The sequence below is a fragment of the Larus michahellis genome, chromosome 10, assembly GCF_964199755.1.
Source record: "Larus michahellis chromosome 10, bLarMic1.1, whole genome shotgun sequence".
Classification (NCBI taxonomy): Eukaryota; Metazoa; Chordata; class Aves; order Charadriiformes; family Laridae; genus Larus; species Larus michahellis.
Genome location: NC_133905.1, coordinates 1,489,386 through 1,506,247, shown reverse-complemented (window position 1 = coordinate 1,506,247; position 16,862 = coordinate 1,489,386). Strand labels below are relative to the sequence as shown.

General features: G+C 39.7%; 1 protein-coding gene across 6 annotated transcripts in view; it reads left to right on the top strand.

The window, feature by feature from the left end:
- Positions 1-16,662, top strand: part of ERC2 (ELKS/RAB6-interacting/CAST family member 2) — a 510,348-nt gene extending 493,686 nt beyond the window's left edge. For 4 of the 6 annotated variants that reach the window (XR_012589289.1, XR_012589292.1, XR_012589293.1 and 1 more), the window contains one exon: positions 13,686-16,662. The gene's annotated coding sequence lies outside the window, so the exon portion shown is untranslated. Of the gene's footprint in view, positions 1-3,357; positions 9,066-13,685 lie in introns of all 6 variants that reach the window. The other 2 variants (XR_012589291.1, XR_012589290.1) reach the window with 2 other exon arrangements.
- The last annotated feature ends 200 nt before the right edge of the window (positions 16,663-16,862 follow it).

The following is a 16,862-nucleotide window of genomic DNA, read 5'->3' as shown; positions in this document are numbered from 1 at the left end:
CACAGCCAGGGTCATGGCACTCCACAGCATTCCCAGGAAAATGTTTTGAATGTTGGGGGAGCAGGATAGGGAATTTCTGCCACCTGCACAGCTGGCGGCGGCTGCAGAGCACTCAAACTGCTTATGTGTCCTGGGCACCGCCTTCAGAGTTGCTGCAAGGGCATGGAGAAGCTGTCAAGAAATCCACAGCAATGCTAAAACCAGAGAAACGTGGGCAATTCTCTGGGCCAGGACTGTTCTGACACTCTTCGCCCTCTCAACCCCTGGCTTGCTCGATATTACTGGCGTTCATAAAGCAAATGGAACGCGTGGTGTGTGTCTGTAGAGGAGGAGCGGGGGTACGCGTTGTGTGCTATTGCAGAAAGATTTTGTTGGCATCATTCTCAGATTTTCACGTAGCGAAGATCAGGTTCTATTTTGTATGCATTTTCAAAAAGGTGAGAGAAGATTAGGCAATGCTGAATTATAATTTGTAAATCTACAATTTGTTATTGGCTCGTGTCTGTAGTCTTTTTATGTGCTTTAAATATACAGTTCACTAATCTTAGCTTCTTTCCTTCTATGTTTCGCCAAAGCGAACTGTTAAAAGAATGCGAAATATATTATTTTGTTGGCACTGACTCACAACTGAGTCAGTGAACTTTTTTGCACTTAGAACCAAAATTGGATTCTAACTTTCAAAAATTTATGACAATTGCTCCTTCTTGTGGCTTGAATGTTGACATATAATTAATTTCGGATTTCTTCTTGAGATTTCCTGTCTAGGTTTGTACCTGTCACAAAAATATCCTTGGAAGTTTATCTAACAGCTGGAACGCCACGAGAGTCAATTGAAATTTAGCAGAGAGATTTACTGGGGCCGACGGGAAGTGCTCAGAGCAGGATGGCATAAATATGCAAAAAGAGCCCTTTTATTTCAGCTGTTTTAAAGGGTCCCTGTACAGGCTGATAACGGCATAACCCTGAAAAATGCCGACGCTGTGTCAGCCAGCAGCACCGGCACAGAAGAGGATTCCACGAGCATGGATTGGCACTTTGTTGAATTAGGCCCAGAATGGAAATACGCCTGCTGCCTTCCCCCAGTCCCAGCTGCGCTGCAGGTTTCGGCACATTCTTTTGAGAAACCAGAGATATTTAATGGGAATTTCCCATGAAACTGTTTTGAAATCGGTTTTGTTCCTTTGCAGGATTGAAGGAATTGTGAAAATTCAAGATCTAGGTTGCAGTGACTTGAGGGACTGGGCAGTAAAACAGCAGATGAAATCTCCTTCAGATAAATGTAAAAGGGAGCATATGGGAGAAGAGCAACCCTAACACTGCGTTCCAAATGTCAGGGTGTAAATTAGCCATTACTCTTCAGGGTGAAGATGTTGGAATTATTGTGCATAGTCCTCCAAAAACTTAGCTTTATTTGTAGCAGTAGTCAGAAAGGCCAACAATATTATAAATACTTAGGAAAAAAATAGATAGCTAAGCACAAAGCCGTTTTTAACCCCTGTACCTCTTCAAGGTTTGCCCACATCTCTGCTTTACCATACATTTCTGATAAGCCACTGAGAAAGAACGGAGAGCACAGGAAAGGCTAGGGAAAAATAGGACGATGGGGATGACAGAGATTTCAAATTGTTTCTACATATAGAGAGGCTATTGCAATATAATTCTGCAGTTTGGAAAAGAAGTAGAAATAGGAGAAGTCTCTAAAATCGTGAGTATTCTGAAGGGTGTGAATAGGAAATGATTGGTAAATTTTCCCACAATATGGACACTTAGTGCAATGAGCAGACAGTGGATTCTAGATATAATACAAGCAATGCTTACCCAAATATCGTGTAATGTTGCCCGGAGACCGCAAGTAGGAATGACATTGGAACAGTGCTAAATGGTTTGTGGCTGGTGTTGGTCTATTGATGGCTATTAAATGCAATGTTTGGGATCTAGCAGGGAGCCCAGAGCCCTCAGGGGCACGCGCGTTGCGGGGAGCCTGGGGGATGCATTCCCAGGAGGGGAAGGGCAGGCCCCGGTGCCTTCTGCAGAGGGATAGTGGAAGGAGTGCGCTCATCCTGATCCACGCTTTGAAATTTGGAAGACAGCTAAATTAGAAATTATTACTGGAACAAGCTGCATTTTCTGTAAGCCTAAAGAACAATTTGTGGTCATTACTGTGGCAATGCCTAATGGTGGAAGGAACATACCTTGGGGAATTAAAAATAAGATTTCAATTAATGAAGTGAAAGTAAAGATCCAAAACCATTCTTTTGGAAAAAAATTCTACCAAGGACACAGATGATCCGCCTCCTTCTTTTTTATGTCCTATGTTTCAGATCTCGTGACTTGCATGAGAAAATTACTGGGTTTTTTGCTGGTTCTTACATGACTGTTAATTGTTGAGCTCTGTTAAAAAGCTATTCGTGGCTTAATCAATTGCTTTTGGTGATAAAACAATTGCTAAATTATGGTTAGGGTATATGCTACAAAAATTGGCTTGTTCAAAAGCACAAGTAGCTTGGACAAATTAATAAAAAATTAGTTTGATTTTATCTGTGCCAACGTTTGTAAAAACAAGGTTTTCTCATAAAAAAATGCAGTGAAACCACGTTCTTTGACTTAATCCTCACGTTTTATTTTCTCACCCTCACAATACAGTACGCTAAATTCAAATATGAAATCACGGTCCCGCTTTGCTTTTTTGCTGAATTTCCCACATCTTTGCGTCTAACTCTGAAGTTCGTTATATAGCACAGGCCACTGTGTCTCATATCCAAAGTATATAAACATGAATGTGGAGGTGTATGTAGCAGTGGTGACCTGTATTATATCTTTAAGTTCAGATAGAAAATGAGACAAGACTTGCAAGCGTGGGGAAAAAACGTAAATCCAGAAGATTAGAATTAAGAGGCCTGGATAATTTTATTTGTATTTAGAATGCTTAAAGAGAAATTAGGATGCGTTGTCAAATTTTGTGTTCTCTTCTTGAATTAGAGAGTCCAGTAAGAACAAAGTTCCTGGAAAGTAGTCCTGAAACTATCTTGTCTTTCTTGTAATGTAGTTGTTTCGGTGGAAAAGATTTTTTTCAAGTACCAGCTTTATTGCTAGTCACTCTAAAATTAATGGAGGAACAAACACAGTTTGTACTGCCATCATTATTCTTATTTCCCAAGTTGTTTCTATGAGTTAAGTTCCGCTCTGGGCTTTACTTTTTCCTCAGTGGGGTTGACACATCTGTGCACGCGCAAGAAGAATATCTTCGGGTTTTGTTTTGCTGTTTTTAATTAGCAAATTGTTGTCCTCGAAAATGTTTTTGTGAATTACTCTTCTCGTGTTTTATCTTGTTCCAATCCACGGAATTGCAATATGCAGGTAGATGGTGATGACGCCACACGACGTCCAGCTCCAGGCCAATACCAGCCCTCAGCAATGAGCTGGTCACAGGTTGGCGAGAGCCCGGCCGAGTGGTAAGAGCACTACTGCCGAGAAGGGAACAAGAAAGAGCAGAGAGAAATCCAGCTTCGGCAAGCAGAAAAATAGAGAGAGGAAAAACAGAGAACGTCTGGGCACAGTTGGAATGGGAGATTGAGAGGGGAAAGAAAACAGGCATAGGGATACAGGTATTCCCTAGAAAAAAATACTATTCAGTGTAAGTTGCGATTAGTGATGGATTGTAGTGGTTATTTTTGCTCAAAAATTTACTAGTCTTGTATTGCTAAACACAGTTTAATTGCGATGCATCAATTTTTTATAAATGCATCAAGTAGAAAATGTTGTTCTCGTAATTGTATGTGATTTCATAGTGAAGTTCATCTTTTCCGTTGTGTATGTTTACCTGTCATTTGACACTTGCATGGAAGGTCTGGGTATCTCCTTTGGAAATCTGGCAGTCTGAGCCTCTGATCTCGCTAACCCTTACACGCTTGCATGCTTTTCAGTTCATAAATGTTAAAAAGATGGTGTTTGGAGAGTGGGGGGAGCAAGATTTTGCTGAAACAAGTTGCTTATTGCTATTTTATTAGTGCCCTTTATGCAATAGTCATTATTATTGGTATGCTGATAACCGTGGGTCTGTAAGGATAAAGGTCTGAGGGCAAGTCTGTGAGATCCCTTTCAGGATAGACTCTTGGGCATTCTCTTAATGTTAGGTGCACATTTAAGTCCCACTTAGAGTAAAAATTAAAACATATGCTTATATGCTTACCAGAACTGGTCCCTAAGTCTTCCCTATCGTGCACTGAGAAATGCGTGGGCAGGCCCATAATTGTGGAGAAGCTCATAATATTGGGGCCTAAAGTATAAAAATTATTGCATAATTAGACCACACAAGTTAGATTTCAAAATGCTGCGTGTTGTTTGGATGGGTATTTAAAAAAATAAGTAGCTGTCGAGCATGTATGGTCATGTTCACACCGCCACACACAGTCATTGTAATGCTTTAGCAGTTCGAGGAGTTTTAAGTGGATCCAGCGTTGGTCTTACTTCAAATAGACCAAACCTACTAACACTTTCCTTAGCTGTATCTCTTTCTTCTTGACATTAAAAGATGCAACTGTAAATATCACACTTCACTTTTGTATGTAGGTTCATATCATGATCCATGTAAAATAAAAAGTACTTAGGATCATCTGGAGGGGAAGAAGATGAAAGTAGACATCGTGTATTGTAAAACAGGCTTTTGGTATATAACAGAACTCTGAGCTATCCTTTGGCATATTGATTTTTTTAATATTATTATTAATACGATAAGCACACCTTACAATGCCCTCCACGGCACAATTAGTATTTAAATCTAACTGATAGTATAACTTTGAAGAGTACAGGGCTATTAACTAGCAGAACAGACTAATGAAATGGCATGTTAATGGTTTACCTAAATTATGAAGTATAGATAGGGACGTAGAGCTGTTGGTACAAATATTCAGATCCACAGAGCAATAGTCTGAAGCTCATTAGTTTATTCTCAGCTTTAGAAGATAAGCAATCTAAAGTGATTGGAAAAGCAGACGCAAGCCATTAGATGCATCTTTATTAATTTTCTTATTATTATTTAGTTAAGAAAAAGATAATCCCAGCAAACTTCTGCCAATTAACTGGAGTCATCTGCCCTAAGGACACCGTGCTATGCCCAGCACTTCCAAGAAGACTTGTCCTCTCTAGCCAAGAATCCAGCCTTTTCCTAAGGGCAGAAATAGGCCCACACATGAAGTACCTCAAACCTGCACTCAGCCCTCGCCACCGCTCTTCCTCCCGACTCCATCCAGCCTTTGGGTACTTCAAAAGAAGGAGTACAGCCCTTGTATGCCTGCTCGCTGGCTGGAATGCTTCTGGATTAAACTTCCTCACCACAACCACCAAATTTATTAGTATTTACTCTGGTACAACATCTAGTAGCCAATATGCTTCTAACAACGGAGTGCGGCGATGGCCGCAGTAACTAGAGTTATCCAAGCACAACAGCCAGCCAATTTTAGCTATTAAATATTGACTGACCCCAGTAGGATGCATGAGGTGAAAACCAAGTCATACTCCCTACAACCAGACAAATATGTATGAGGTCTTAAGAATTTCCTTCTAGTCCCAAACTATCAGCAAATCTAAAAAGATGACGGGGGAGGGGGAAAAAAAGCCCTACAAATTCTAAAAATTCCTCTCGTCCAGGGAAAAGCCACAGCTATGACCTTGCTTGGTTCAGGAGAACTCCTGAGAACAGAAAAGAAACACTCCTTCATCACTGGTGGCCAAAGAATGAATGTGCTTTGCCTTTGACATCATTTTTGTCCCTCCAAAAGGACTGGCCAGTCATTTCTGTGGATCAGCAAGTCGGAACTTACCGAGCCCTCAGCAGCGCTGCCAGAGCCGGGTGCACCCAAAGGGTGGCCACGCCTGAGCAAAGGCCCTGTTGCCTCACCCGTGAAGAAACGGGAGGGCACCAGGGAGATGCCTGTGGACAGAAAGAAGGAAAGTTTGCCAGCCCCTTCCCTCCTTCAGCTGTGACCCGCCTTTATCGTTCTCTGCACGTTTAACCTCTTGCGTAAGCTTTAGCTCATGTGGGAACGGGGGCAGCGGCAACACCTAACAGGCTCGAGAGAGACAGATGTCTCATCTATGCAAGTGTTCAGCCAGCCCATCGCTTGCTCCGTGCCTGTGCACTGGGAGCTCCTGGCAGGGACGAATCTGCAGGGATTTACAGAACGCGGAGCCACGATGCAGTTTTGGAAGGCAAACAAACGTCAGAGCTCAGGGACCACAAGCATCCTCATCATGCGCAGCAGGAACCTCGCGCTGCTCCCTGCAAGAAGCGTAGTCCTTAGGGAGATAGGAAGGGGTATTATTCTGATTTGTATCTCTTATTAGGGTTTATAATTTAATCTACCCATCAGATGTGCCACTCATTCATTCATTTAATTCATCTTTCTTGTCCATTTCACAATCCAGTTTTAAAATCTGAATTAAATATATGTTTTATCTTAAAGAAGTGAAAAAAATAAGAACAGTGGGGAGTGTTGATTTAAATAAGTGGATGTACATAAGTGAAAGTAATCCCATCTGAGATTTTAGTGGGTTTGTTTTTTCTCTGATTTTATTTATTTTGCAGCAAATTTCCAACAACAAAGATTTCTCTATCCAGTGAAATTTTTTTCTTTTAAGAGAAAACAGCATCTTGAGGTTTCCTCTTTTTTTTTTTAAATTAAACAAAACATGCAGCAAGTTGCAATTAAATTTCAGTTAACAAAATGCAAAAATACACCCAACCTCCATCTGCCAAAAATAAATAGTTTGAAAAGTAATTTCACGTCCCTGACAATGACGACTGTGTTTATGACATATTTCTGGTGCCATATTCCGCTCTCCTATCACTGCCAGCTTGCGCCCGGTATTTAGAAATAAAACAGAAACACATTGAACTTGCTGAACGCGATGTTGCCACACTGCAACTCTAATGGGCTTAGTGACCACAACCTACAGGGGCCAGAACGTGTCAACAGCAAAAGGGCCAACCTCAATCACTGTCTGTGCTTTTACAAAGTTGTTACATGTTTAATTCTTTGCAGCTTAGTTCTCCTGCTGTTTTGGCTGCTCGAAACCAAGGCTCGTATATTGCAGCAGCCTTCTCTACCTCATATAATGCCACAAAGGTCCCAGCAGGAGCCCTTTCAGTGGAGCAGACAAGCCACAGGCTAGGGCAAACAGGGCATCACAACTTCCTAATAAGATGACTTATTAGATTGGGGGCTTGACACAGCTTTTATTTAACCACTTCTTTTCCCAGCCACCAGGAAGCACGACTGTCTGTCCGCTTGGAGCACGGCAAGCGCTATGTGGATTTGCAGCAAGCGCTGGCACGTGCATCCAGTCCAGCTGATAAGTAGAGCGTGGTTTCTGGTGCCGTTTTTATCACTGCACCAATACAATAATTTTGCCCTCAATGTCAGCTTTCCAGCCCTGCCATTTTTTATTATTTTACGTGAATGCTTTCCCACTGGATTGGTCACTGCCTGTTCCGGAGTTCGCGGGGGCTCGCGGAGGGCCGGCAGCGAGCGGGTTAAACGGCTGGGAAGGCAGGATCAGTTTCCTGCCTGCACTTGCAATGGCCTAAGGCAGTGCCTGCTGTTCGGGAGTTAGAGAGAGTGCCTTGCCTTGTCCCAGGTGGCAGACAGGCAAACCATGTTATTAAGAAGCAGAGATCGCAAAACCTTGATCTTCAAAAAAGGCCCCTAATTAGTCCCTAGCATGAGAGTAAATGGCATTCCACATCAGCAAGGATGAAAAAGGCTCCTTCAAATTTCATTAAGTAATCTTTGCTATTGACAGTTTTTTAGGATCACATCGGGAACTCTCGTTGTTTGAACCGCTTTACCCAAGAACTCTTCTTTATTTGTCACTTCTGTTTGATTGAAATAAAAATAAAAAGAAGTCTTAATGGTCTCACACGCTGCATCTTGCGGAAGTCATAAATGTCTTGACAAAGAGCTCCGTGCCCTGCGCTGCTGAGTCACTGCTGCCTCCATGAGCGGCGCTCGGGTCCGCTGGAGTCGATGGAAATTCTTCCATCATCTTCAATATGCTCCAGCTCAGCCCATCGAAGAGCGCTGGTCTCAAGCCACCCTTAGCGTTTCCCACAAGCTTCTTCTTAATTCAGTGTGAAAGTGACAGATTGAAGAATATGTGCTGAGTTTTCTCATATTTCTGAAAAGCTTTGATTAGGACTAGACTTGTTTTATGAAGCGAAGTTGTTTATTAAAAAAAAAGGCAAAAAAAAAAAAGCTGTCTTTCAACTCATATACCACTTGTCTAATTTTGATTTATAAACATTCCCAATAGAGAAGGCATCCTTGTCCAAATAGTCTCAAGGTTCATAAACTTCATCTAATTTTATCATATAATTGTACAGTGGTTTTCAAGGACTCTCACTCTCTAGAGGGCTTGAATCCATTTGATTTTATTCATCCCAATGGTTTCTGCTTTTATCCCTAGCTCGGATTAACAGTTCTGGTATTACAGCAATATGGAAAGTTCATCACATTCATGCAGTGATTCTACCACCAGCTGCAGATCCTTCTGAAGTTTACAGTATGATGAATTTAAAACATAAATAGCAACAAATGGGATAAATAATTTCTTTGCCAGAATTGGAAAAAAAGTTAATTTTGTCTTTATAAATAACTTTTTATACTGATGTTTTTGTGAACCTTTCCATATTTAATTAAATCACACAGTTTCTGGATGTTTCTTTTAAAGTATATTTTACTCACGTATTTACCATTTTTAAGCTTTATTGTAAGGAGCTATAAATCATTGAAAAAGCAAGAAGAGAAATGGTTCTACTTTTACGATGGAGCTAGGAAGATGTTTTCGAGCCCCTGAGAAGTACACCTCAGAATTGCGTGTTCGAAATCAAGAGTTATCATTACCAGGGATATTTCACGTTGTTATTATAAAGGAGAGATTTGCTATTAGGATTTTGTAAAGTAGGTTTCAGCTGTTTATTTTCTGACAGGATTAGTGCGTTAAGAGTGGAGCGGGACACCTTTGCCAAGGCGTACCTGAGTGCTGTCAGACAGTTGCAGATCTCCCAGGTAACGTTTCCTTAAGTGGAGTTTCTAAGAATGACTAAAATTTGTTCTCCTCCGAGCAGGGTGTTTACTTTCTGCGTTCAGTGTTCTCCAGATAAAGTGCAGTGCTGCGCTTACCCTTCGAATCGAGAAACTTCCTTTAGCATTACTTTAACCTGGGGGCTTTATTGATTTGAGACGTAAGAAATTGTATGCCAAAACGCTGGTTATTTTAACTAGTTCTAAACAAGAAAGACTAACATCAGTTTTGACAACAAACAAAACCAGTTTTTGTTCTATCGGTTATGTTTAAAAGATTCCAATTTCAAACCAAACACAACTTGTGGTTATTCTGTCAGATATTTATATAGCCACTGGGGCGCCATAGTTATGCACCGCATACATCATTGTATTTTTAAAATGTACTTAATGAACATTTTTTCTTTTCTGGTAACTACTTCATTGCCTTAAATGAATGCATTCCAATAGAATTTGTAACAAATGAGCACTTTGTGTTTGCATTAATGCCAAACACGTTTAACAAATTTTTAACAAGGAACGCTGGCAAAAAGCCAAACTCCTAGAGGGACACTGAAGGAATGCTATAAATTTAAACTAGATTTTACCTTTTCACTCAGCTCAACAAGTGTCTTAGGTGTCTTTGGCATCTCGGCATTGAAAGTTTTCTACGTAGGTTGGATACAACTCTATGTCTTAATTATTTCTCAGCCCTCCTCGCTAGAGATTTTCACGTCGATATAGCAGGCTTTAACAGGTTACTGTGTTCTTCAGAAAGCCAGAGGTGGGTTTTCCTTCTCTCCCTGGGAGTTAGGCCGGGAGGAGGTAGCAAAACCAGTATTTATCGTTGGGACTGTAATGACAGAGACGTTCAAATAGCACACACCGCGCCGTTTTCGGATCCTATGCTAAGGGAGCTGTATAGCGGCGAGCGCTCCAGCCCATCGGTGCTACCTAATGTCGTTTCTTGTGCTGAGTTGCAAATATCTGGGCTGTGATCGTGTTTGCAACTGCACTTCAGGGGCAGGGGAAAAGCAGCCCACAGTGCTCCCCCTGGTCCGAGCCCCGGGCTTGCACAGAAGCCATGAACAGATTTTTGGCTGAATCAAACATCTGGGGGGATTCTGCAGTTGTTAAGTTCTGCCCACATGGTACATGTCACTACAGACCTTGGGAATCACCTAGTCCGTAATACACGGTCGTATTAAAAGTGTTACAAGTAGCTCCACAAACCACATGCTTGCTCTTTACTTGTAACTTAATATATTAATTTAATTTTTACTGTGTTATTTCAGTTTTAATCAAATGCAGGAACTGAAAAATAATAATACTTAGCACTCATCCAAGACTATTAAGGCACATTACAAACATTAAGCCTCGCGAATTCCTGTGAGGAGCCCGACGTTACCCCCGCTACAGCAAAGAGCAAGTTAGGCACAGAAAAACCATACAACTTCTTCCTTAGTCACACAATAAGCTAGTGGCAGGGACAGAATCCAGAACAGTACCGTGCCAGGGCTTTGTCCTAGTTAATTGTGTCATTCTTTTCATGGGTTTGCACAGACAAAAGTAAAAATTGAGAACGCATTTTTTTTTTTTTTCTTCGTGTCATTTAGATTTTGTTGTTGCAAGGGGCACAGTTGAGTTCCAGGAGGTCGCTTGAGAAAGACTTCATGAGTTATAGCCTTATTTTTTAAAATACTACTTTTCAGCCTCGTTACTCGTTTCCAGAAAATGAAATAATTTCCCATCGTTTGTTGGTACTCTGATCACAGCAATGATGAACGAGTCTAGAGAAGGAAACGGAGGAATTCGTCCTGACAGCTTTTTAAAAGATGTCGCATTGTAATGCAGACGCCTTGTCATAGATTAAGGAGCAGAAATAGCCCTAACAGGTTTTCATTAATGATATCCTTCTCTACGAACATTTGGTCAGATACCAATTCCCTGCAATAAAGTGGCTGTTCCCTCGCTCTCTGACTCACTAATTACCATATCAGTTGTTGGCCTTTTATGTAGGCACCATGTGTAACAGGTTAGGAGGGGGCCATTTAAGCCTATGTGAATGGGTATCTGTTTTTGTATCTGGGTGCTTGTTGCAAACATTTGGAAAGCATATGGAGCATAATGGACATTAACCCAGATGTCAAAAATAGCCTGCATTTTACTACTGTTATTAAACAGTTTCCCCTTTAACCCCTTTGTGTTTACCCACCCTCTCCAGCTTGTTTCTCCAAATCACTGCCGAGAGGAAAGGATTGGAGGTAAAAAGTAGTAATCAGGCAGGTGTCTTTATCCAAAGGAAAAACAATCCGAACAAATATTTGGGGGCTACTACACTTTTATATCTTCACATCCTTCTGCTGTTTTCATTGACTGGTATCTAATGGACTGTCAGAGGTGCCAAACTCATAAGACATTAATTTCAGCTGGAGCACTGCTGAGTCTCAGGCCCAATGTACGTTACCAAATTTTATTTCTGTTTTAGAGGTTCAGTGACCTATACCGAGTACAGCATTGAAGAAACAAATATAAATTTAATTTACTCAACCTCAGTTGGTATTTGACAGCAATATCCTTTTATATATTTATTTGACTTACTTGAGAAATACTTTGCATTTCCTACCTGTGGTGAACAAGTTTTTGTTACACTTCCAATACAAGTATGGTTTCCTGATGGATGGCTGGGTTGATTAAGCAGGTGGGGTTTATTCGGGAGTTTCATTCTATACTAAAACCCCAGTGAGAATTTGGGGAGCAAGCCGGAGAGAGATTGCGTTTTGTGATTTGTTGCTGTTCCTCAGATTAGACGCGTTATTGGGGGCTCTTATTTTTAAGAGCATAAATGAGTGTTAATTGCAAAGGAACTTCAGCTTGTAAAATATCAAGTGTATTGAAGATTTGCTGTGATGATGTTTTAGGAAACCTGTTAAAAAAATACGGACATTTTTGTGCTACGGTTTGTGGAATGTGTTCTCCTCGTTAATTTATATGGGTGCTTCCTATGCCTATATATCTCTTTGAATGATGATTAAGAAATACTCGGTGCACGAAAGAATGGGAGCTATGCACAGTTCACAAAACGTAATGCATGCTCTGACTTACAGTTTTCATAAAAAGTTTGCAAAGATTTTATGTGCCAGAACTAGTAACATGATCTACTTTAGGAACTCCCTGGCCTTCCAGCTCTGCAGAAGTCATTTTTTTCTCCATTCAAGGGCCAGATCCAAAACCTGTTAAAATCAGTGGGAACCCTTCCACGTTTCAGTGCGCTTTGGATTAGTCCCGAAGTGTTTTAACCAGAAGAATCGTACCAACCTCCCACTGGAAAAGTAAAACTATTCATCTAAGTTTGGATTATATAAACCGTTATGTGTACTTGCCACACAGGCATGAACTTGGAAACAGGGATCTAAAATCATTTGCAACTTTATTCTGTAAGCAGCGTTTCGCTTTACGCGCAGCATAGTTACTCCGATAAATATTAGCTTCTACAATCGAAAGGGGCATTTTGGTCAACTAGTTCCATTTACAAAACATAACAATTTTTCAGCTGTACGCAAAAGCGTAAGCATTCTGTGGAAATTGCTTTTTTCATAAAATTGGATGTTTTGGAAACTTCTAAAGTTACGTAAATGCAAGGGCAATTACAGAGAATCCCACACCTAATGCATTTCCACTTCTCTAGAAACAACGTCAGTGGATAAACGAACTGCCCTGGAAAGGAATCCCCTAATTCCCCCCACTCATCCGATATACGGATAATGGGAATAAGAGTAACTCACTGCTCTGCGTGCAAGAATACGGTGCCGTTTGCTTGTGGCGGAACTAGTGTAACAAACAAAATCATTCAGGCCACGCTCTGCAGTCGCTTACGGTCGGACACGGAGCCTCCCCCAAAGCCCACGGCAAGCGGGAAGGCTCTTCCTCCGACCGACTCGGGCTGGCTCCAGCCACCTCGCGTAGCGCCCTGGATTTCAGCAGCGCCAGCAGGCCGTGAAGAGCAACGGTCATGGGTTAGTGGCTGCATGGCTGAAAAGCTCGTGGCAGATTGTTGTATATTTTAACTTTTATAAATCTGAGGGGTTTGTGTCCATAAAATCTTTCTCCACTGTCTTGTAAATTAAAGCAGACTTAAAGTGCTTAAAACACAACAATAAAATGTTGCTTCCGGTACCTTCAGTTTTGGAGAGTTGCTAGAGGTACTGCATATTCCCACCTGCCGTAGAACGGAGTGGAAATTAATGGGTGATTCCTTTGGTTTCCAAATAAAAATATTTAGTTTTATTAACAGCATTTCCACATCAGAGCTACTCTGCTTATAGATAAGATCAGAAAAGTCACCGTTTCCAGAATCACAAGCATAACACAATTTCACGTCTTTGGAATTTAAAACCTTACCCACTTAGAGGGAATCTTGTCGTACAAATCAGCTGCAGAACTAATTGCCAACCTATAAACATAATAAGTGGGTTCAAATCCAATCGAAATCCCTAATTAATCCATAGTGCCTAGAAAAGCAATATACCCACTGATGTCTATGATAAGCTTGACTAGATGAGAAGTGGGGTGTTTTGTATGCGTCAGTCATGTTATTAATTGGAATATTTTGTTCCCTTGTTACAGTTGTCAGAGGAACTAGTGAAAGAGGAAGAAAAAACCCGTAGCACTGGAAGGTAACGATGATAATCTATTGCACTGGATCTCCGAACATGACCGTGATATCCTGGAGAAGATCACAGATGCAGAAAACGAATGCTAAGGTTGATATCTAATGGAATGCTGCATTAATTGGCGTTTTCTCCATTATTTCTTGTAGTCTACTATGAAATTGGATACTTTGGAAAATAATGAAGGAGACTCAAGCAGAAATTATGAGTTTCATTTCTGACTTCAATGGGTCTTGCAAGTTATTCTGTTTTCACTAAGAAACCATCTGTTCAGAATATTATTGTTTAATGAAGTTCAGTTAAACAGGTTATTTAACTAATTTTTGGTAAATTGATATTGATTTTAACAAGTAATTCAGATTCTCTTAGATGTGGTATCTGCATTTGCTGATTTTACCTACTCTATTCTAAAGTATCACTTCTATTGCACTAGATTATCAAAGAGGTATTAGTAAAATGCTATCTAAGGGTGTTGGCATTAATCTTACCCCCAGTTAGGTGTGGGCTTTTCCAAAAAATAAAAACCAAGCCCTCCTCTGTTTTCTTATATCTACTGATAAAGTAATAATAATTAAAAAAACCCAAACCAAACCAAAACCAGAAAACTTTGATAGTATAACCGGTATTAAGCTCTGGGCCAGGTTGGAAATGAAATCAATTCTTGGTACTAATAACTGATGACAAAGATTAGCTTTATGAAAATATGGTGTGTGTCTCTGACAATGCATAGGACATCTAATTTGAGCATAAATGTAAGATTATATACAAGATGTATCTATTCCTGGATGGTAAAAGCTTGAGGCGTATACAAATACAGACGTATGTATATATATGGACATATACGCAAGGATGTATCAACCTTTTACCATCCGAATGCATACAGGTTCTCAACAATAAAAGCTGGGACTCTTTAAAAAACAAACAAAAACCAAACAAAAATAAAGATAAGATTGCTGTGAATACAGTATATGCACTAGGTCTCCTGTAAATGAGGAACTGTTTGTTATTATTTTCGACATTGAAAAACAGTCTCCAACATGGATCCCATTGACTTTTAGATGTTAAAGAAGAAAATACCACTGAACAAACAGCACTTAAAGGCTGGTCGTATCAACAAAGTGTATCTAGTAAAATAAATTTAAAGCACATACAAGGAAAAATAAAAATGTGAAGTCATTACATTCAGCGAGAGAATATAACTGATAGTCCAAATCTCTACCACTTCTCGCGGAGGGGATCCGTAGGACTCCATGAATATTTTCAGTCAGTCTGGCAAATGTGCAAATGTTTGGCTGTTTTATTGAGGCATCTTTTGGTCCGTGGAAGAAACGCTTCCATGCTGATGGGAGTGGGAATAGAATATCTGCGTTTTTAAAGGACAAACAATAAATTTAAGCATGGGTGGCCTTAATCCTTAGTAGTTTTTCTTTGCTGCTGTACAAAAGAGAAATCTAAATGGATACTCCTGAAGTCTTGCACTGAATTTAGAAAAATTATTTTTTGAACCTGTGGTGCAATTAACCCTAAACATCCTACATGAGCCATACATAGTAATCCCTTTAAAATTATTGTCTAGAGATGATATTTTATTTATTTGTACCATAATTCTGGTGCAATCAAAGAGCAATGTATTCGAGCAGGAGTCCTGCGGGATGCTACTGTCTTCAGTAAATAGAGTAAAATGTGTAGAATTAGCATAGCATAGATAATCCCAATTTCATTCATGTTTAAAAGGTTTGTCCTTTAACTATCAATGGCATTTTAGATCTTTGTTTTTGAAACAGCAAAGCTTTTGGGAGTATATTTAGCACATATGACAAATGTTGCACTTGGAAACTCAGACAACAAAACTAGTTTCTGATGACAAATTTGTTGTCGCGGTAGGGGACAATCGTCTGTGTCTCTTACAATCAGGTCTTTACCTTAACTCTGCAACTGAATACTTGAAGTAGGAAATAAACTAGGGGGGAAATAGGGTCACAGATACAAAGCTGTATAGTTAGATATTTATATGTATGTGCCAATTTTGTCACAGATATTATTTTAGGGGCATTTTTGCTCCACTCATATTGGTAAGAGTGTTGATCTAAACTTTTATCAGGGCCTACAAGTTAGCCCCTAAAGAGGAAAAATTTGTCTAACATTGCTTTATTCTTTCTTTCTTTCTTTTTTTTTTTTTCTTTTCATTTCATGTGATACTCTATGATGTTTCGAGAAAATCTTTTCATATCCTAAAATAGAATCTCGGGGTTTACAATAAACACTGTGATGTTGGGAAATATTTTATTTGGGCAATGTTTGGTAGGTTTTTTTCCCCCTGTAAGTGTAAAGAAGCAAACCAAGTTTTGGTTAACATTTAAGATAATGATTATTATTTTATTGTGAGATCAGTCTTGTACTGCACATTCTTTCTTTCATTTAAATGTACAGTCTGAATTTTGTATTTAATGAATTTTGTGTATCCAGTATGCACGTACCTGCACATTGACTTTCATTTGAAAGTGGGTTTCGATTTACTTTTTAAACAGTGTTTATGAAAAGACCTCAGATGTGTTGACACAAACTATATCTGCAATGTTTTTTTTGTGTGTGTAGGGTGACGTTTGAATGTGATGTTCTGCAGCAATGGGTCAGTATTCCCTATTTACCTTAGATCCTCATTTGATAGTGCTTCTTGTAATAATTTTTTCAAGTGAGTGGCATGTTCTGGATTGTGATGTTGATATATGGTTAAGGACATTGATATGAAACTAAGGAATTCCTAGAAATTACCAGTGGGCATGTATTAGACAGTCATTGTAATTTAATGTCTAGTAGAAGTGTAAAGTACCAAGGTATTTAGAGTTCATAACATTGTTATCATGTGTATGGGAAGTATTTAGTGTTGATCAGCTTGTTTATATTCATCAAATAAACTTTGTTTCTTTCTGAAATCAGTGTTGTGTCATTAAAAGGAGGTTTAATGATGGTAAGAAAATGTGTGAGAGATGTTTTCCACATGGTAAATCTATCGCACTCCTTATTTCTCTAATTGCTACCATTCAAAGTAATTTATCTTCCTGTTGTTACTATCACATAAACTGTTTAAGAAAGCATAAAAAGGAAAATGTCTCCTAGGCCCCACTCCCAGAAA